This window comes from Ictidomys tridecemlineatus, chromosome 2 (assembly GCF_052094955.1).
Source record: "Ictidomys tridecemlineatus isolate mIctTri1 chromosome 2, mIctTri1.hap1, whole genome shotgun sequence".
NCBI lineage: Eukaryota > Metazoa > Chordata > Mammalia > Rodentia > Sciuridae > Ictidomys > Ictidomys tridecemlineatus.
The window spans coordinates 106,162,923-106,181,224 of record NC_135478.1 but is presented as its reverse complement, the minus strand read 5'-3'; the positions used below and the strand labels follow the sequence as shown (position 1 = coordinate 106,181,224).

General features: G+C 60.5%; 1 protein-coding gene across 2 annotated transcripts in view; it reads left to right on the top strand.

The window, feature by feature from the left end:
• The first annotated feature begins 755 nt into the window (after positions 1-755).
• The window catches only part of Rimbp2 (RIMS binding protein 2), a 199,947-nt gene continuing 182,400 nt past the window's right edge, over positions 756-18,302 (top strand). Inside the window, exons 1-2 of one of the 2 annotated variants that reach the window (XM_078039390.1) lie at positions 756-891; positions 1,050-1,245. The gene's annotated coding sequence lies outside the window, so the exon portion shown is untranslated. Of the gene's footprint in view, positions 1,246-18,302 lie in introns of both variants that reach the window. The other variant, XM_078039389.1, reaches the window with a different exon arrangement.

Here is an 18,302-nt window from a genome sequence, read left to right as displayed (position 1 = left end):
CCCACAGGGCCCTGGGAGGAGGCCCAAGCAGGCAAATGCCCAGATACCTCATTCAGGGACGTCTTCAGGACACAAAAAAGAGTCCTGGTTGGGAAAACGTTGGCGGGACCCATTTTCCATGGGAGGGGCTGTCACCTTGGGAGGCGGGTCCCTCTGGCCTGTTAGTCTGAGGTCACTGTGGCTGGAGGGTGCTGGGTTTGAGCAATGTGCCCACTGAGCTTCCGGCCATTGAATGGGCCTGTTGGTAGGAGAAGCAATAGTAGGTATCTCAGAAGTCCTGCTTTCTATGTGCAGGACCAGCAGGGAACACATGCATACTTTTCCTTGCAATTCGTGGTCATTTCTCTGGTGTCTGCTGTCACTGGGAGACTCCCACAGAGCTGAACCAGGGTGCGACCCAACCCAAGCGGCTTCCCTTTGAGGAGCCGAGTCACTTGGCATCTTTAAATAACCAGCGGAGGAGGCCCACCCGGGAAGTGAGCGCGTGTTTGTGTGTGTGTGTGTGTGTGTGTGTGTGTGTATGCACATGCAGGTCTTTCCTGTGCCTCCGTTGCTAGGTAGCTGGTGCATCTGGATCTGGCAGCCACTGGAGTCGGACTGTTCAGGGAGATGGGCAGCCTAGGGTGGGGAGGCGGGTCTGCCCCAGCAGCCTGGGGGGCTCCCCGCCAACGCTTCCCTCTGGCAGCTCCTGTGAACTCCTACGCACACGCAGGGCAGAGGCAGCGGGCCTGCGCCCGGACGCAGGGGCCCCGGCGACCTGCAGGGGGGGACCTTGCGCTGCTCAGGCCAGGCGGATGCTCCAGCCCCAAAGCCTGCCGGGCGGGTGCTTGCCAGCCTCCATTTCTGAACCAGCCTTTGACCACAGCTCTGTGAAAAAGACTCCAGCAGACAGTGAGGGGACAGAGCCATCTTGGGGCGTGCGTGTGCGTGTGTGCGTGAGTGTGTGTGTGTGTGAAAACACTGGCTCCTGCCGTGTGCATGGCGGAGGCCGTCCCCCCTTTCCCTCACTCTCGCTCTCCCTCCCTCCCTCTCTCTCAACCTGTCTGCAGAAAGCTAATGAATCATTCTAGCTGAGTCCCAGCAGTGTGGACACACGGATGCCCTGTGACGCTGCCTGGGTGCCGCCTCAGCCTGCCTCTGTCCCCTCCTCCTCCTCCTCCCTCGTCCCCAGTTTGTAATCTGACACAGTGCACTGCAGTCGTCTCCACGGAGAACCTCCGGGGCTTGGCACCGCTGGCCTCTAAGGTAGGCTGAGATTTTTTTTTTCCTCCTAAAAATAGCCTCCCGTGTCCCCTTGTCTTTCCGAACGTGAGCTAGTGGCAGGGGCATAGCCGGAAACTCTTTGCCCAGACTAAGTTTATTTTGCAGCGGTTGGCGGTTGGAGGGTGCCCTTCAGCACTGGGTGCTGGCAGCGGGCTGTCTGGTGCAGGGCTTTGGCCGGGCCGCGCCGTCTCTCCCCACTGTCTGGACCTGATGGAACCATTTCCGAAGGGAAGGGCTGACAGGCTCAGTGCAGGGTGTTGGCAATGGTGGCGCTGTGGCTCAAGCGTCCCCTCCACCCCAGCTTTTCATAAAAGCCCCTCCAGGCAAAGTTTGCCGCCGCCCTGGGGAGAGGGCCATCAGGGTGTCCTGCTGTTGCACACAGTGGCCTCTCGGGTGGGTAGGACTTGGTCTCCTTGGGCCAGAGCCAGGAGGGGATGCAGGACAGGTCGGCAGGGCTGGCTGTGCTCCGCAGCTCGGCTCAGGTGGAAACGCACGCTGCTGCAAATTTGCCAGTTCACGTCCCACGACGGACTTGAATGATTTGTCTGTCACAACAGAGATTCCCTGGCAGGCTGAAGGTGTGTGTGCGCAGCGTGTACTGTGTGCACGCGTGTGCCGGTGTGCACGCAGGCTATTCTCTTGCAATCCTTGACCCCACCTGGCAATGCAGTGTTCACGGAACGACCCAGGAAGTTAGGTTTGGGCAGAACCTGGCCGGGTGGCCAGTGCCTGTGGCCTCCAGAAGTAGGCTCAGTCCTATCTCCAGGGAGACCCCCTGCATGTCCCTGGAGTTGGTGGGCTCCCGTAAGGGGCTGGGAGGAGGGAAGGAGGAGGGAGCGTGGGAGGGAGGAGGGCCTGCTTTACCAGGCCACCTGGACTCTGGGCCGAGGGCAGACAGGGTCCACTGCAGGTTCCTGAGGACTGAGGATGGAGCACGGGTCTCCCCCAGCACCCTGGTGGTCTATGGGTTCTCAGGACACAGGGAGAGCTCAGAGGGGAGGGAAGAAGATTAGGGAAGAGGGAGCAAAGGTCCTAGGGTCCAGCCTGACTGTGGCCTCCTTGTGGAGGAAACTGTTCATTAGAGCCGCCCCCACCCCCACCAAGTAAGGGAAGGATAAATGTCACAGATGGAGGGGGCCATAGAGGAGGGAGCTCACTCTGAACGTGGAAGACCCCTGGAGGGAGGCTGGTGTCCAGTCCTGGCTTCTGTGGTCAGGTCTAGAGCAACTTCTTCCTTCTGTTCACTTCTGAGCTGGGGTGGCCAGGTGCTGAGAGGAGGGAGCATCTTAAACGGACTCTGTGTGGAGCAGGTCAACCTGGGGTGGGGGGACCCTCTGGTAATAACTGCCTCCCCCAGCCCTGCTTGCTGGGGGCCCTGGACCTTGCTTCTGCCCTTGCTGGCTGCTGGGACCTGATTGTGTGGTTTGGTGTCTTGGTTGGTTGAATGGCTCTGGGTGGGAGTCTGAGCTTGGGTGCAGTAGCTCCGTGGGGTGTGGTGTGACAGCAGGCAGGCGCCCCGCCTGCAGTGGAGTGGCTGGGATGGCCCCCGGCTGCAGGCGGCTGGCTGGCCATATGGTTCCCAGGACGCAGCGCAAAGCCTTTCCAGGCTACTCCTGGGAAGTAGCTGATGCCCACCCCTGCCCCTGATGGGGGTGATCTGGGTCAGGAGGGGTTGGTGTTGTCAACGTGCCTGAAGCAGGAAGCCAGAGAGCTGCTTCCTGGCAACGGGTGGCTATGCCTCCTGACCCACCCTGTCTGCAAAGAGCAGGAGGCTCCGCTCTAGCCCAGCAAGCCCGCCTGCCCATGGGGAGACCCAACCAGAGTCCAGGGCCCGGGGAACTTAGAAAGCTCCCCAGGTGAGGCCAGTGTGCAGAGCTGAGAGCACCCAGCCACTTAAAAGGAGCAGCGAGGCGATCCACAGGCCTTCCCAGCCTTATTTATCTTGCTCTGTTCATGGTGGTGGCCTGTGAGAGGATGGAAGGGGAAGGGGAAGGTCCAAAGCAGGTGCTGCTGCCCAGCTTCCTGTTTCCTTCTCACACTGCATCAGAGAGGCAGGGGCCCTCGTCCTCCTTAGAGCAGCGACTCCCTGCACCTTGGGGGCATCAGCTCCCAGTGATGTCCTTGTGCATGGCCCATGGGCTTGAAGAGGGCTGCGTCGTCTGGGGGCCGGCACTCAGAGGTCCAGGGAGGGCTGGGACCTGTCTCAGGCAAGTTCCCAGGGGGCACTGCTGCAGGAGCTGTGGGCCAGCTTGTGACCCTGTGGCTACTGGAGCGTCTCTGAGGGAACTCTTGGGCGGTCAGCCTTGGTGGGGGCTGTTCAGCAAGCGCCAGGCTCACAGGTGGCCTGGACCTGTAAGAATCCCACAGGCTCACGTTGTGTCACAAGTCTCCGTGGTGCCGGTGAGCTCTGTTCCAGTGGACCGTGGGTTTGGTACCATGCTCCCTGTCTGTGAGAAGGCTTGGGACAGCCACGTGGCTGGGCTACGCTGTTCTGATTTCTCTCATCCAAAGCAGATGATGACAACTTCCAGAAGCTACTCTGTACCCACTGGCCCCCTCTGATTGGGACAGTCCTTGGCTTCTCTCCCCTGTAGCTCTTCCCACCCACGTGGAAAGCTGTGTGATGTCCTTACGGTGTGGGGGATGACCACCAGCCTGGGCTGCTCTGCTTTGTGGTGAGGAGCCTGTTTCTGCTGTGGACACTGGAGCCTTCCAGGGCGGAGGCTGGACCACAGGCCTCACCCAGCGTGCTGGCCGCAGGGTCCCCGCGCTCTCTCTCTTCTCCCCCAACCTCTCTTCCCTATACCCCACTCTTGCCCCTCTCACCTTCTCTACCACAGGCTACCCTTGACCAGTGTGGAAGTAACCTTGGCATTGTGTCAGTGCTCAGGGGGGTGCATCCTGGGTTCTGGTGAGGGGCAGCCAGGAGCGCCAGGCCTCTGAGTCCGGCTTTCTCGGGGCTCTTACAACTGCTCACCTGCATTTTAGGAGCCTCGTCCGCAGGGAGGTTGCCCAGGTGTGGCCAGAGCCCTGGCGCACAGTGGAGCTGCAGGGAAAGTGCCACAGATGCATCTCAGAGTGGATGGCTGGGCTGGCATGACGTGGCGCATGCCCTCATGGTTGTTCAGGCCGAGCGGGGAGCTTCCTGGGCGCCTGTTCTAGCCAACGCTCAGCGTGGTGTGGCCAGTTAATGCCGCAGCTCCTTTGGCCCTGTGATTTCTGCTCCTCTGGATCCCTGCAGCTGATGGAGCTGACTGGGGGCTCAGGTGTGGGGTGGGCAGAGGGAGGCAGCCCCTGGGACCCAGGCTCACCCATGTCAGAACCATACCTGGTCTTGCTCACTGCTGGGTCTTGGAATTTGAGCTGCTGTCAACCCAAGTGTGGTCCTAAGGTGCCTGGGGGCCCATGTGGCCCAGCCTCTGTGAAGGTCAGGGGTCACATGGTGGCTTTTGAAGGCAGTTTTAGTCACCCAGCATCTCTGGACTGCATTGTGGACCCTTGCCCCTGGCTGCAAGTCTGTGTGTAGCCCTGAGCAGGCCCTACGGAGCATGGGGCTGCAGGGTTAAAATATTCGTTTATTAAGCGGAAACCTGGAGAGGAATGCTTAATTTAGACCCATCTTAACATTTCTTAGTTTCCCCTGGACCAGGAACCTCACACAACAAGGAAACCAGGGCTTCTGTGGCTCTGGAGAGGCTTAACTCCTTGAGACGGGGTGTGGCCTGCAGGCCTCAGGGCTACCCAGGAGCTGACAGGCGTGGTGTGAGGAGCCCAGGACTTGGGGAGGGAAAGGACTGGTGGCCTGAAGCCATTCATCTCAGATTATCTTCCTATATCAGCCAACTGGCACAGAGCTGGTGCTCAAAAAAATTTCTTGGAAAGGAATGGAGATAGAATGATGTCCTTGAGCCCCTGTCCCCAGGGGGCACCTGCTCCTGGGACCTGCCCCAGCCCCTGCCCTGCCTTTCTCATGACATCCACTGGTACGTGTGCTGGGGACAGCCCTCCCCCCTGCAGAGCCACGCCATGGAGGGCAGCACGGAGACTCCTTTCTGTCTGTCCCCTTAGGGGAAGGCCGGGCATGCCTTTGGCAGGCGCTGGGCACAGAGCAGCGGCAGGACCCCGAGGCCCTGCTCTGTGGAGGTGTAGAACATCCCAGGTGAGGACTGTCCCCTGAGGCCAGGCTGGAGCACTCCCACAGCTGCTGTGCTGCCCGGCTGGGCACCTGGGAGGCCCGGAGGAGGGGTCAGCCAGCCTGGGGGACAGGAGGACCAAGGGCCTGTGTGCTGCGGACAGGGAGATGGTGGTGGACTTAGTTCTTCTGGGCATGTGCAGGAAGTGCTGTGTTTTTGGAGCAGGAAGCACAGGTTGGGGGGCTGGGTGTCGGCTGTGAGCTCCGCCTGGGCGAGCATGCTCTGGGGGTCCCATCAGGGAGCCAGCCACAGTGTCAGGTGTCTAGGCTCAGAGACCCCTCCTCTACCTTTCTTTGTTCCTCCCCTGCCCAAAGCCACCAAGGAGAAAGCCCCTTGGTGGGTCCTTTGGCAGAGCTGCCCTGGGCAGCGAGCAGATCTGGTGGTGGGACTTGGTGAGACGTCCTCTGATTAAACGCTCTTGGTGTCAATGCAGCGTGTCCCCTGGGAGATGGTCTGTTCAGAATTGGCACTGCTGTGTGGACAGAGCAGGTGTCCATTGGGTGTGATGAATGGTCTTTATTGACCAGGGTCTCCAAGGCTGGGATCTCTCCTGTCCTGTAGAGATAGGTAGAGCGCTGTGCAGCAACTGGTTGGTTGGTCTCTGGTCCCCGTCCCCGGTTTTGGGGAATGGTGTTGGGCTAGAGGAGCTCTGGGTCTTTGGAGAGCTCCACCTGGGGGCCTGGGGGTTGCTGTGGCCATTTCCTTCCTTAGCTGGGAGCTGCCCTGGGCCTCCCAGTGCCAGTGAATTCTGAGCCTGTGACAGGCAAGAGGGTCCAGCTGGGCATGGTTCTATCATGACCGGAGTGACAGGGGAAGGCTCTGGCCACACCCACCAGGCTGTGTCTTTCCGTCAGGGTTTGTCCCTGGCTGTGAGTGGCTGATATTCTGGTGCTCAATAAGCGTCTCTTGAAAATGAGGGTCATGATACTTGGTGGCCTGTTCGGCTGCTGCAGGCAGGCTGGTCCTCCTAAGGCTCAGTGTTTTGCCGGAACACTCCTCACCTTGGACTGGACTTGCTTGACCCTGCTTGTTGTTTCTCTCCTCCCCCTCCGTCCCCACCGGGACTGCCCTTTTCCCCAGCTCTGGGATTCAAAGACCAGGGCCTCATACATGCTGAGCCACATCCTGGCACTGGGGACCTTGAACTTGGTCCTCCTACCCAGCCTCCCAGGTGGGGATCACAGGTGTGGCCCCGTGCTGTCCCTGTGCTGTTCCTCCAGTGTGACAGTTCAGTGAGGGAACCTGCAGGAACAGTGCTCTTGGCTGCAGGTGTGGCACTGGATCCTGTGTCACTGTCCCTCACGCAGAGTTGTCACCAGCATGCGTGACACAGGGGTGTTGGTGCCGGTTTAGACCCTTTCACAAAAGAGACAGCAATCTTGAGAAACCAAGTGTCTTCCCTGCTGTAGCTTTAGAGGGACAGGCCAGGACCCACTCTGGGTCCCTGCACTGTCTGCATGCACCGTGGGGCCACCGTGGGGCCACTGTGGGGCCATCATGGGGCCAGACGCAGGCTGCAACCCAGAACTCTCTGGAGGGGCTCCAAGGCCTGGGCACTGGCTCTTCCTAACAGCTGTGCTGAGTGTGGCTCACGGCTGCCTGGTCCATCCCTTTCAAGTGTGCCACTGGGGGCTTGGGGTACCCAGAGCTGTGCAGCCCGCCCCTCACCATGGGCTAAGGCCGGTCCTCACGGGGGAGAAAGAGAACCTCACTTCCAGCCTGGCAGGCTGTGCTGCCTTTGTTCTCTGCAGGCCCACGCTATGTTAAGGTCAGAGCCAGCGCTGGGGACAGCCCTGAGGACAGCCCTGGGTACACTCCAGGCTCCTTGTATCTTTTCTTCCTTGCTCCTCTCTCTCCCTCCCTTTCTCTTCTCTCCTATCTTTCCTCTTCCTCTCTCCCCCTCCCTCTCCCCCTCCCCCTCCATCTCTCTTCTCTCACTACTCTCTCTCCCTCTCCTTTCTCTCCTATCCACTCCCCTTCCCTCTCCCTCTCCCCTCCCTCTTCCCCTCCCTCTCCCTCTCTCCCTCCCTCCCCCTCCCCACCCTCCCCCTCCCCCTCCTCTCTCTCTCCCTCTCTCCCCTCCCCTCCCCCTCCCTCTCTCCCCTCCCTCTCCCTCTCTTCTTGCAAGCCTGGGCCCCAGGTAAGGGTTCCTGCACCTCCTTGGTCATGCCTCTCCTGCTCCCCATCCCCCTCCCCCTCTCCCCCTCCCTGTCCCTTGTCCCTCTCCCCTTCTCCATCCCTCTCCCCCCTCCCCCTCTCTGTCCCTCTCCCCCTCTCCCCCTCCCCCTCTTCCCCTTCCTCTCTCCCTCTCCCTCCCCCTTCCCCTCCCTTTCCCTTTTTATCCCTCTCCCTCTCTCTCCTCTCTTTCTCTCCCTCTCTCTCCTTTCTTTCTCTCCTCTCTTTCTCTCCCTCTCTCTCCGTCTTGCAAGCCTGGGCCCCAGGTGACAGGTCCTGTACCTCCTTGGTCATTCCTGTCTGGAAGCCTCCCTGCAGCCACTCGCTGGCCAAGCTGCCCAGGGCTCTGCTCAGAGGCCACGCCCCTGTCTACCCTGCCAGGACAACAGCCCCACCCTGCCTTGTGCCCTGGTTCCCTCTCCTCACAGTGTGGGACAGGGATGGTAGCCGGGGATGGCCACAGGGGCAGACCCTCTTGCCCTCCAGCCCACATGGGTCCCTGTAGGTGCTGGGCGGTGGGCATATGTGCATGTGCTTCTGTGGCTGCTGGGCCTCCCGCCTGGTGGGTACACCCGGGGTGTGGGTGCCCAGGGCCTAAGCCTCCAGCAGCTCTGCCCAGGGCAGGGAAACGAACCTCGCCAGGAGGGCAAGGATCCCAAGTCTGGGGGTGTCTGACCTGGGGAGGGGTGTGTGGTGGGCAGGATGCGCTGGGCAGCTCTGCCATCAGAGGGAAGCTGGGCGCCAGTGAGCCTGTGGAGACGGCCTCGGAGCCTCATCAGTGAGCCCGTGACTCCCGGGTGCTCACTGGGGTGTCTGCTGGGCTCTGAAGGAACCACTGCCCTCACAGCACGAGATGTCACCACTCATCAGGAGTGTCCTGCGTGCTCATGCCTCATCCAACCTGGAAACAGGCACCGTCTGAAGGCGGATAAAGCGGTGGCTGTGATTATGGAGCACTTACGGCATACCCCATTCCTCTCTGGATGAGCATATTGCTTTACAAATCCTTCAGGGGGCACAGATCCTGCTGTTCCTTCCTTTGATAGATGAGAAACAGAAGCACAGAGTGATTAAGAAATAGGCCTGAGGCCACACAGCCTGGAAGTCTCAAAGCTGAGATCAGAACAAGCCAGTCTGGCTCAAGACTGAGCCCTCTACGGCTGGCTGGTGCTACCTACTGAATGTCACTCTGGACAGTCATGGGGGACCTTCTGTAGTCACTGCAGAGCCCAGTGGTGGGGTGGTGCTGTGGTTAGGGTCAGAACTCAGGCTGAGGCTGGCAGCCCAGGGACCTGCATGTGGGTCTGGGCAGGTGACTTGTGCCTCTGGGGCCGAGGACATCAGCAGCAGTTCCCACAGAGATGAGGGAGCTAGCTGGTGTGACAGGATGGGGCCGGGGTGCCTGGGGGACTGTGCAGCTGCTGGTGTCCCTGCCAGCTCTGCTGGGCTCCAAGCTGGCCTGCCACCAGAATAAGAGTGGAGTCACTGCAGGTGTCCCAAAGCCATCCTGGGCAGGTCCATGGGGGCTGCTCCTGCACTTCCTGCTCCCAGGTGGTAGATGCCCTCGGCTCTGCGGGGCTCTGCGTCCCCTCTGGTGGCTGGGCCACCCAGCGCAGCCCCCTCACTCAGCATCGTGCGGCTAGCCCGTGCCTCTCTCCCTCCTTGAAGGCCACCGTGTCACGTCTTTGCAGCATATCATCTGCAGGGGCCGCCTGGGGGGTCGGTAGGGCCCAGCTCCCTCTTTCCTCATTGCTGGGCCCTGTTCACAGGCCGAGGGACCCTGGAGGCCCAAATCCGAGGGCTCTGGATGGGCAGCTGGAGCCGCGGGCAAAGCCGGAGCTCCATCGGTCCCTCGGCTGGTCTGCGCCTGTCCTCCTGGGCTGAGTGCCCCAGATTCTCTGTAGATGCCGCTGTGGCTTATTTACCTTCCTTCCCTGAGAACCAGGTATCTGACGTGGGCGCCCAGAGAGCTGGCCCGGGGTGGAGGGAGACCCGGGTGCGAGTGACCCTCGTGTTTGCTTGTCCCTGGTGGAGGCAGGCTGAAGGGCCCTGTCTCAGCCTGGCCTTAGGCCCCTCCCTGGTGGCCCTTCACCTGGTGCGTTTCTGCAGCCGGTGGCTCCTCCCAGTTCCAGGACACTCAGGTAGCATGGGGAGGTGGACAGCTGCATCCTTGGGTTCTGGAAAGGCCCCCGAAGGCCCAGGCGGCCTTGGGTGACTCTGTGTCCAGCAGCTGCCCATGCTTCGGCAGGGCCTGTGCCATGGCCCTGTGCTGCCACCCTTCCTGCCTGTGCCTTGCTGACCTGGGTCTCTTTAGTCACCAGGGCCCTTTTCAAAGACAGTGTATGGGTCAAAACTACATGATTGCCACATGAAAACTGTGCGTCCTCACGGATACAGCGGCCATGGGCAGCGTGGCCATCACCGCAGTCCCTGCCCAGACACCGCGCGGCCAAGAGGGTGGTGGGACACAGGAGCCCTTGAGGCACCCCGGCGCCTCCTGGAGGAGAGGCAGAGGCAGCATCTACACTGACCAGGGTTCCTGAGGCCACCCAAAGGTGACAGCGGGGGTAGCTGGCACAGCAGCCAGGCCAGGCTCAGCACTCCCCAGGGCCTCGCAGACACAGCCTCTGCAGTCCTGGTCAGGCCCTGGGTCTTCAGAGCTGCCATAGACATAGGCCTGTGTGCCACACAGTGGCCCAGGGGGGCCTCCTGACCCCTGGGAGGGCACCTGGCTGGCTGGCCTCAAGCCCTCAGGGACTGCTCAGGTGGCCTCTGGTACAGAGTGAGGCAGAGGAGGCTTTGAGATGGGCGCACAGGGAAAAGACCCAGACAAGGTGGCCAAGTGACCCTGGAAGCAGAGGTGGGGATGTGGCCACCAGCCAGGAGGAGGCAGGGTCCTCCTCTGGAGCCCTGGAGGAGGACTGGTCCTGCCCACAGCTTGACTTCAAGCCTTCTGGCTCCTGAACTGAGAGACTATGGCCTGTTATTTAAGCCACCTGAGCACACTGACCCAAGGGGCTACGACTGCTGCCCACACTGAAACAGGCACAGAGAGGCTGAGTAATTAGCCAGAGAACACACAGCTAGGAAACAGCAAAACTGGGATTTGAACCTGGCTGGCAGAGCCTGGAGTTTGGGGCTCTCAAACACGGCAGTGCCTTGCTCCCCAGGCTACTGTGAGTGTATTCCCACTCCCCTGGGGGAAACTGATCCCCAGAGTCAGTGGTGGGAGGGAGGGAAACTCTCTGAAACAGGATGACTTCCAGACTCAGAAACCGCCTGGCCAAGAGCTCGGGAACCTGCCTCTGGAAAGTGCCGGCGGGGAGGCATCAGGGGTTAGCAGGAGCAAGGCTGGACCCTGCACCTGTCCACCTGCTTCCAGAGAAACCCAGGCTTCTGAATACGCTGAGTTAGACAGAAGGGGGATCTGGCACTGGGGACGCAGAGGGGCCTTTGAGGACAGCCTCCAGGGGGCTCACGGGTTGGCTGCTCCCCTACACTGCTGAAGGCTGGGCTGTCTCGGCCTCTCTCTGCATCTCCCCAGGACCTAGCCCTGAACCCTATTCTTCTTCCCTAGAAAACTCCATTGCAACTCAGCCCTGGAGCCCAGGCATCAAACTCTCACTCTTACTCCAAGTGAGGAGAAGTCACTGAGCCCCGGGGTGGCTGGGTCAGTGTGTGTGACGCTAATCAGGGCTGGGCCGGGCAGTCACGTGAGGGAAAAGGCTCCGTCTGATCCGATTAGGAGGACCTGGCCGCTCTGCCAGAGCCAGGCCCCCAGACCTGAGTGGGTTGGCAGGGCCACCTGGGGCGGGGGTTGGGCTTGCTGGACGGCGAGCAGAGCGTCCACTGCACGCTGTCACAAACTGATGGGCTTTCAAAAAAGCTTTTCCCACCTGAATTCTAGAACAAGCTGATTTTCAAGTGTCAGCATCAGGCAGTAATTTTCGTATTAGTGAATTAAAGATTCTTGGGTCGGTTGTATTTTAAGTGCAGTGACCCGGAATGTGCTGGGCAGAGAGGGGAGCGGTGGGAGGAAGCTGGGCCTCATCAGGCGTGTGCCTTTCTTGGTTAATCGCTGCCCCACGGTTCTGGATGCACCAGTGGTGACCGCTGTGGCCCACTGAGGTGACCCAGTGACCAGAAGGCCTCCCTGGGAAAATCCATTTCTAGTCTTCTGGGGCATCAGGAGAGCAGCGGCATTTTACTGAAATGAATTTATAGCCACAGCCTCACCAACCAGGCCCAGGAGAGCAGAAGGGCCGCCATCCACCTGGGCAGGGCCCGGCCAGCTCCTCCAGTGCTGGCCTCCAGGACCGGCAGGTCAGCCCTGTCACTCACCAGCCCTCCTGAGGTCTGGGGTTAAACTGAGCACAGGGAAGGGGGCCGAGGCTCCAGCATGGACGCTGACTCCAGAGCCTTCCACATGAAGCCCTGAGCAGCAGTGGAGGGAGGCAGGGTGCATGTCCTCTGTCCCTTGTCCCCTCCTGCCTGTGCAGTTCTCCTTCAGTCACCTCGCTGGTGGTGGTGACAGCCACAGTGAGGACGGTCCCCCTTCTATGATGCACACCTGTGTGCACACAGTAGGTGCTCACGAAGCGCCTGTTGAGTGACAGGATGCTTGGTGTGTGTGAGGGCTGTGTTGGTGGCCTGGGCTGCTGAACTAGCTTACGACAAACCAGGCGTCATACTGCAATAGGGGCGCACTGCCCAGAGCTGTGCCAGGGTGGGTGGGCACTCTTCTCGGGGCTCCAGGAAGTGTCTGGTGTCCCTGCAGTGCCAAGGGCCGTGGCCCTCACCTTGGGGCAACCCTCTGGGCTCTGCCTCCGCCTTTCCCAGGCTGCTGTTTCTTCGTGTCCTTCTCATCTCCCAGGGACTTCAGACCCACCATGACCCAGGAGGGTGCCATCTTACTTCCTGCAGTTGGGGGGTTGGGGTGGGCCTCTGGTTCCCCCAGGATTGCAGATGCCCCCTCCATTTTGTTCGACTCACATAGATTAAGACAAAACTTGTTAAATCAGCTGCCAACGGCAGTCGGGTATCTTGGTACCAAATCTGCCTGCCTAGCATCTTCTGGAAATTGCACACACTGGACTTCCGTGGCTCGGGCAGTATTGATGGGGTTAGCGCCTGGCCTTTTGGGGTGTGGAGAAGGTGGGGCACCTGTCATGCATGCAAGGAGGAGCGTGTCAGTCACTGTGGAGACAGGTTCTGCCACTGTGACAAGACCAGGGGTCACTCCAATAAGTCCACCATATGGGCTCCTGGCCAAGTGAGGGTCCAGGCTGGAGATCCCAGCTGACCACTGCTCCTCCTGCAGCACGTGCCTCCTGTGGGGCTGGGCTTCCCTCTGCCTGGAATCTTCCACCCCAGGTAGCCAGCACCTGCTCCCTCACCGCCTGGCCTAGCTCTGCTCTCCCCTCTGCTGAGACATCTCTCTTGGCCTTTCCTAGCCTGCTCCTCTGCCATTCTCCTCTCTCTCTTGGCCGTCAGCCTTGTATCCTCTCCGTCTCTGTCCATGAGCTGCCTTCTCAGGGAGGCTGGCCTCACCCCATGGCTTGGATTTACCCCCTAAGTCCCTAGAACCACAGCCAAACCTGTGTGGCCATCCAGGACGCTTTGTGGGACAAGAGTTCTCAGGGCAGGACAAGCACAGAGCAACGCCGGGTGCTGCCTGCTGCCCTCCTGCCCTCCCTCAGGGCTCCCTCTGCCTGAGATGCCCCTGAGATGTCCCAGCAGCCCCTGGACACTCAGCACTGAAGCTGCCCATCCCTGGTGACCCTTGTAGGTCCCAGCCCATGGGCTCCAGGCCGAGCACCTCTGTTGGGGGATGGACAGCAACAGAAGGGACGTGGCCACTGGAGAAGAGGAACCTGTGGGAAACTTGAAAGAGGAGACCAAGCCACGCCCTCCAGAGGGGCCCTGGGGCCAAGAGCGTGAGCGAAACAGGAAATGGGGCTGTAGTTAGACAGGGGCCGGTCACTCTTGCTGTCCTTTGCAGCTCTCAGGAGGGAGGCCGCGCCTGGCCCCAGGATGTGGGTCCTTGGCCACCACAGGCACAGGTGTTCCTGTCCAGCTTGCTCCCACATCCTCACAGGAGGCTTCCCCAGGGCAGATGGCTGGGCAGGAGGGCAAGTCCCTGCAGGTCAGCTCCCCGCTGCCCCGTTTAGTCCCGGCTCCAGCCCTCCTGAGGCTCCTTAGGACTCCAGCCCTCGCACGCAGGGCTTGGCCTCCTCCTCCCAACCAGGACTCTGCCCCCCTCCTTCCCTCCTGTGTCAGGTCGCCACAGAGGGAGGATGCGGGCTGCACCCCCAGCCCCTGGGCAGCTGATGTTGGCCAAGCAGGAGAGCAGCCAGGCAGACATCCCTTCACAGGTGACTTCCCTGTCTTCTGGGTGGAGCTGAGCGAGGAGGGCACAGCTGGGTGAGAGGCCTGGGCTGGTGGCTGGGAGCCAGGGTGGGCGTAGGTGGGGCTGGGAGGCCCCAGGAGCACACAGCAGGTCGGCCCTGGGTCGTGTCCTCGTTAGGTCAGCAGGCCGCTCCTGAGGGTGCTCTCCTGGAGGGCTCCAGCTCAGGGTCTGTGCTTGGGACAGCCGGGTGTTTACCACCCCTCCCGGCTCATAGACCCCCGGGGAGTGTCCTGCATGGATCACTCAGCGTTGTCCTCAAGAAAGATAAGGTTTCAGGCTTTTGCAGCACAATGACCTCAGATGCAGGCATTACAGAGCTTCCTCCGTGGCGGTTCCTGCAGAGCCTCATAACTGCTTCGCACAGAGCGAGGAAGAGTGAGGGGCACCTGGGGTCTCTGCTCCTGCTTACTCATTATATTTTAATTAAAAGCCTCCCAGGCTCCCTGCCCCGATTCCCAGAAGGGAACCCCATGGGCTACGGACGGCACCGCTGAGATCTCCACACGGTCCTTCAATGAGCTGGAGGGGTGGAGTGGCACCTGTGTGTACTAGAGCCACTATCTCGTCATCATATCCTGCAGGACTCAGCGTGAAGGCTGCGCCCTGACCAGGCACATCCTCCCGTGGCCCTCAGCTTACCCCACGTCCTCCTGCACTTCTCAGAGAACACCTGTGAGCGGTAATGTCCCCACTAGGCAGATACAAGTCCCAGCCCCTGGTGCAGACTGGAATGGCATGTGACCAGTGAAATGTAAGCAGTCACCAAGTGGCATCCCCAAGATAGCTGTCATCATCTTGTCCTGCCCTTCACTGGGTACCTTTTCCCCAGTTCCCACCTGGAATGAAGACACTGCTGGCAGGCCAGCAGCCATCTTGAGAGCATGAATACAGATCATCATCATGATGGTGGCCAAGCAGGCCTCCTCCAGGACAGGAGTAGGGTGCGCCTTGTGTGAGGCCGGCCTCAGAGGGGTCTGAGCAAACAGGGCAGCGGAAAGGAGTAGCTGAGCAGAGAGCGGGAGAGTCCCAGAGCTTTCCAGAACATTCCAGCTTCTTTCTGGGGCCCGAGCCAGCTCAGAAGGCCAGGAGGCCAGGAGTCTGGAAGGGAGAGAAGAGAGGTGAGGGGTGAGAGGCCACCAGGAAGGAGCCTGTGGTCCAGGTGGAAGGTCCAGTCCTGCAGGGCTGTGCAGAGCCCCGACATGATGCTGGAGAGCCACCTTGGGGACAGCTCAGGAAGCTGAGGGGTACGCATGACCCATAGGATGGTGAGGTCCCCAGGTAACTCCCCCTTCCCGCAGCTGCAGGGGCTCAGGAAGCCCTCCTGGCCTATCCATCAAGGAGTCTGGGTCTTTGGGGTCAGTCCCCTGGGTCTCCTGGCAAAGACGTCACATCCTGAGGCTGTGTGCTCCCTTAATTGTGGGTGCCTGTTGGGGAGCTCGTTGCTGGTGCTCAGCAGGCTGTGGAGGTCTTTCTTGGGGCTCGGGCTGAAGCGAGATGTCCAGCAAGTGTCTGAACCGAGGTGCTAACACAGCAGTCCCCGTGCCTTCCTAGGGTTGGCCCCCTGGCCTCCCGTGCGGGGAGGAACGTGGGTCATGTGCACTCTGGCGAGAGATGTCCCCCTTTCGAGAGCAGTGTGCTCGTCCCTCTGTGCGGTTCTGCTTTGAAAGTGGAGCTTATTTATATGTCACTTTGATCAACGTCCGGTCACCTGGGAGTTTTGGAAAAGGAATTGCCATTTGTGAACTCGCAGGACGGAGGTGCGCCCACCAGCTGGCCATACCTGCTGCCCTCATTAGGAGCCACGGTAGAGACTGTCGCCATGTTGGCGTCCTAACTGCCAACAGCCATCACGACACGTCCAGTTTTAAAAGGGAAGAGTCAGCTGAGCCGCCTCCTGGGTCTCGGTGGCCGGTCTTCAGCCCGCATGGCTCAGAGCTTCAGGCTCAGACCAGCATGCGGGCCTCCCGTTCACCGCTCCCGCAGCCTGCCCGTTGCCAGGCTGCCTGCCCTCTCCTCTCCCAGCCCTGCTCAGTGCACCCTGTCCTCCTCATCGGGCACTGTGGCCATTTGGATTCCTGGCCCTGGTTCTGGGACCCCGTGGTATTGTCCAGACAGCGGGCCGTGGTGACATAGGCTTCTCGGTGGCGCTGCTAGTCGTGGCTCTGCCCCACGCTCCAGACTCCCCTGCTGACCGCGTGTGGTGTGCTAAACGCCCTGGCCTGTGCACTGGGCCCAGGGCCAGCGCTGGGCGCTGTTTGCTTCATCACGGACTCCGGGTCTTGGCAGACATGCTCTCTGGCACAGTGATGTCCGCTGATCTCAGCAGTGACTCAGATTCATGTTGGTCCTCAGCCTTATGTCCACACCCCAGCCCTCAGGTCCCCAGAGCACGGGGACTCTGCTCTCAGGTCCAGGTCTGGATTTCTATCTCATGGCTGTCGGGAGAGGCCATGGCCCCATGGTCTCTGCCATGCGGCCCTCCCTGGGGTTCCGGTGCTGGCCAGGAGGGACAGGGGGCTGTGTCCTCACTCTCTGGGGGATGTTCTCGCCTGCTTGTCTGACACGGCAGGTAAACCAGGCACTGTGAGGGGATGGTTGGAAAGGGTTCTTACAAGGTGCAGGCCCATGGCAGCCCCGGGGTGCTCTGGCCATTACCTCCAGGCCGTCAAGGGCCAGGTCAGGCTGGTTTCCCTCTTCATAGGGCTTGTGAACCGAGAGGCCATGTGTGGAGTGGCTGGATGGGCCCAGGGCGCCTCCCAGGGCACCTCAGCTGAGCTGTGGTGGGCAGTCTGCAGCTTGGGTGAACAGAGCCCTGGTGCAGAGTGGCTTCCTCTGCAGGCTCCTCTCGGGCCCTGAGTGACGTCCAGAACCTCCCTGGCAGGAAGCCAGCTGTGTGGATGAAAGTGAGGGCCAGCCCCTGGTGCTGTCCAGGCAGCTCAGACGGGGGAGTCTAGAGAGGACGGTCACAGGACCCCGGTGACTCGAGATTCCCGCCTTGTGGCTTCCCAGGGCTTCAATGGCAGAGGCTCGTCCCATTACAGTTCTGGAGGCCGTGTGTGGAGTCCAGGAGCAGTGGGTGAGCTCCCCTGGAGGCCTGGGAGGACCCCCTGTGTCCCTCATGCTTGGTGGTCCTTGGGCTCCTGGCCGTGGCCTCTAAGTCCACCTCCCTCCTCCTGTGGCCTTTCCTGTTGCCTCCTTGCTTCCTTTTCTGTCTCCTACAGGGACTCCTCCAGATTGAGTCCCACCCAAGTCCAGGGCGCTATTCTCCATCCTTGCCACGATGATTACACCTGCGAATCATCTCCAGATCATGTCATGTGGGTTTTTTTTTGGAGGAGGGGGGCAATATTCAACCTCCTAGGACCCCATCTTAAAGATGAATTAAATTAAGAAACCCTAATGCATTGATTATGCAAATCAGTGGGGCCATCAGTTCTTAAAAGGTCATGATTTACTTATGAAAATATGTGGATTTGACAAACCGTTTGGCGCTTTGCATCCCTGGGGAAAGGGCTGTCCTTTGACCATGGCTCGCCCTGCTCTTCCCTGTGAGCAGCCCCTGGCTGGCAGCAGCAGCACAGGACTTCTCCGAACCCACGCTGATGGGACATGGAGACCCATCTTTGCCACATGTGCGTCTGTGGGATGCAGCGCAGGGGATGTGTGAGTTAATTACTCAGCTGGTAATTAACTCACGTGACCTTCGGTTAACCCGAAAGCTTTGCTTAAACTTGGCTGGGTAATATGAAGTGTGAGATTGACGTGAGAAAAATCTAGAAACATGGGTAAAACCTGGAGATAGAGCCGAGGTTCACCGTTGCTCCTGCCCCGGGGGGGGGGGGGGGGCTTCCAGGCTGCTGCTGGGGAGAAACACTCCTGGAACCCAGAGGCGTTGGGGCTGTGGGACTGGTGTAGTGCTGGAGGTGTTGACCCGCCCGGGCTCCTCTCCTACCAGGCGTGGTTCTCACGTGGCCGCACTGGCCTGATGGGGCTGATGGCCAAAGGGAAGTCACTTCACATGGCTTGTCTTGAAAGCCATCCGGGGTGCCTTTTCAGGAGATGTGGGTCTGGGGGAGACATGGATCTGGGGGAGCCGTGGGCCTGCGGGAGCCATGGGCCTGGGGAGCCATGGGCCTGGGGAGCTGTGGGCCTGGGGGAGGCGCGTATCTATGTACAGCATTTAGGCTTAAGGTGCCCCGGGTCCAGGGAAGGCGCATGTTGCCGCCTGCAGCCGAGGAAGCCTTACCCTCCTGTGTCCTCTG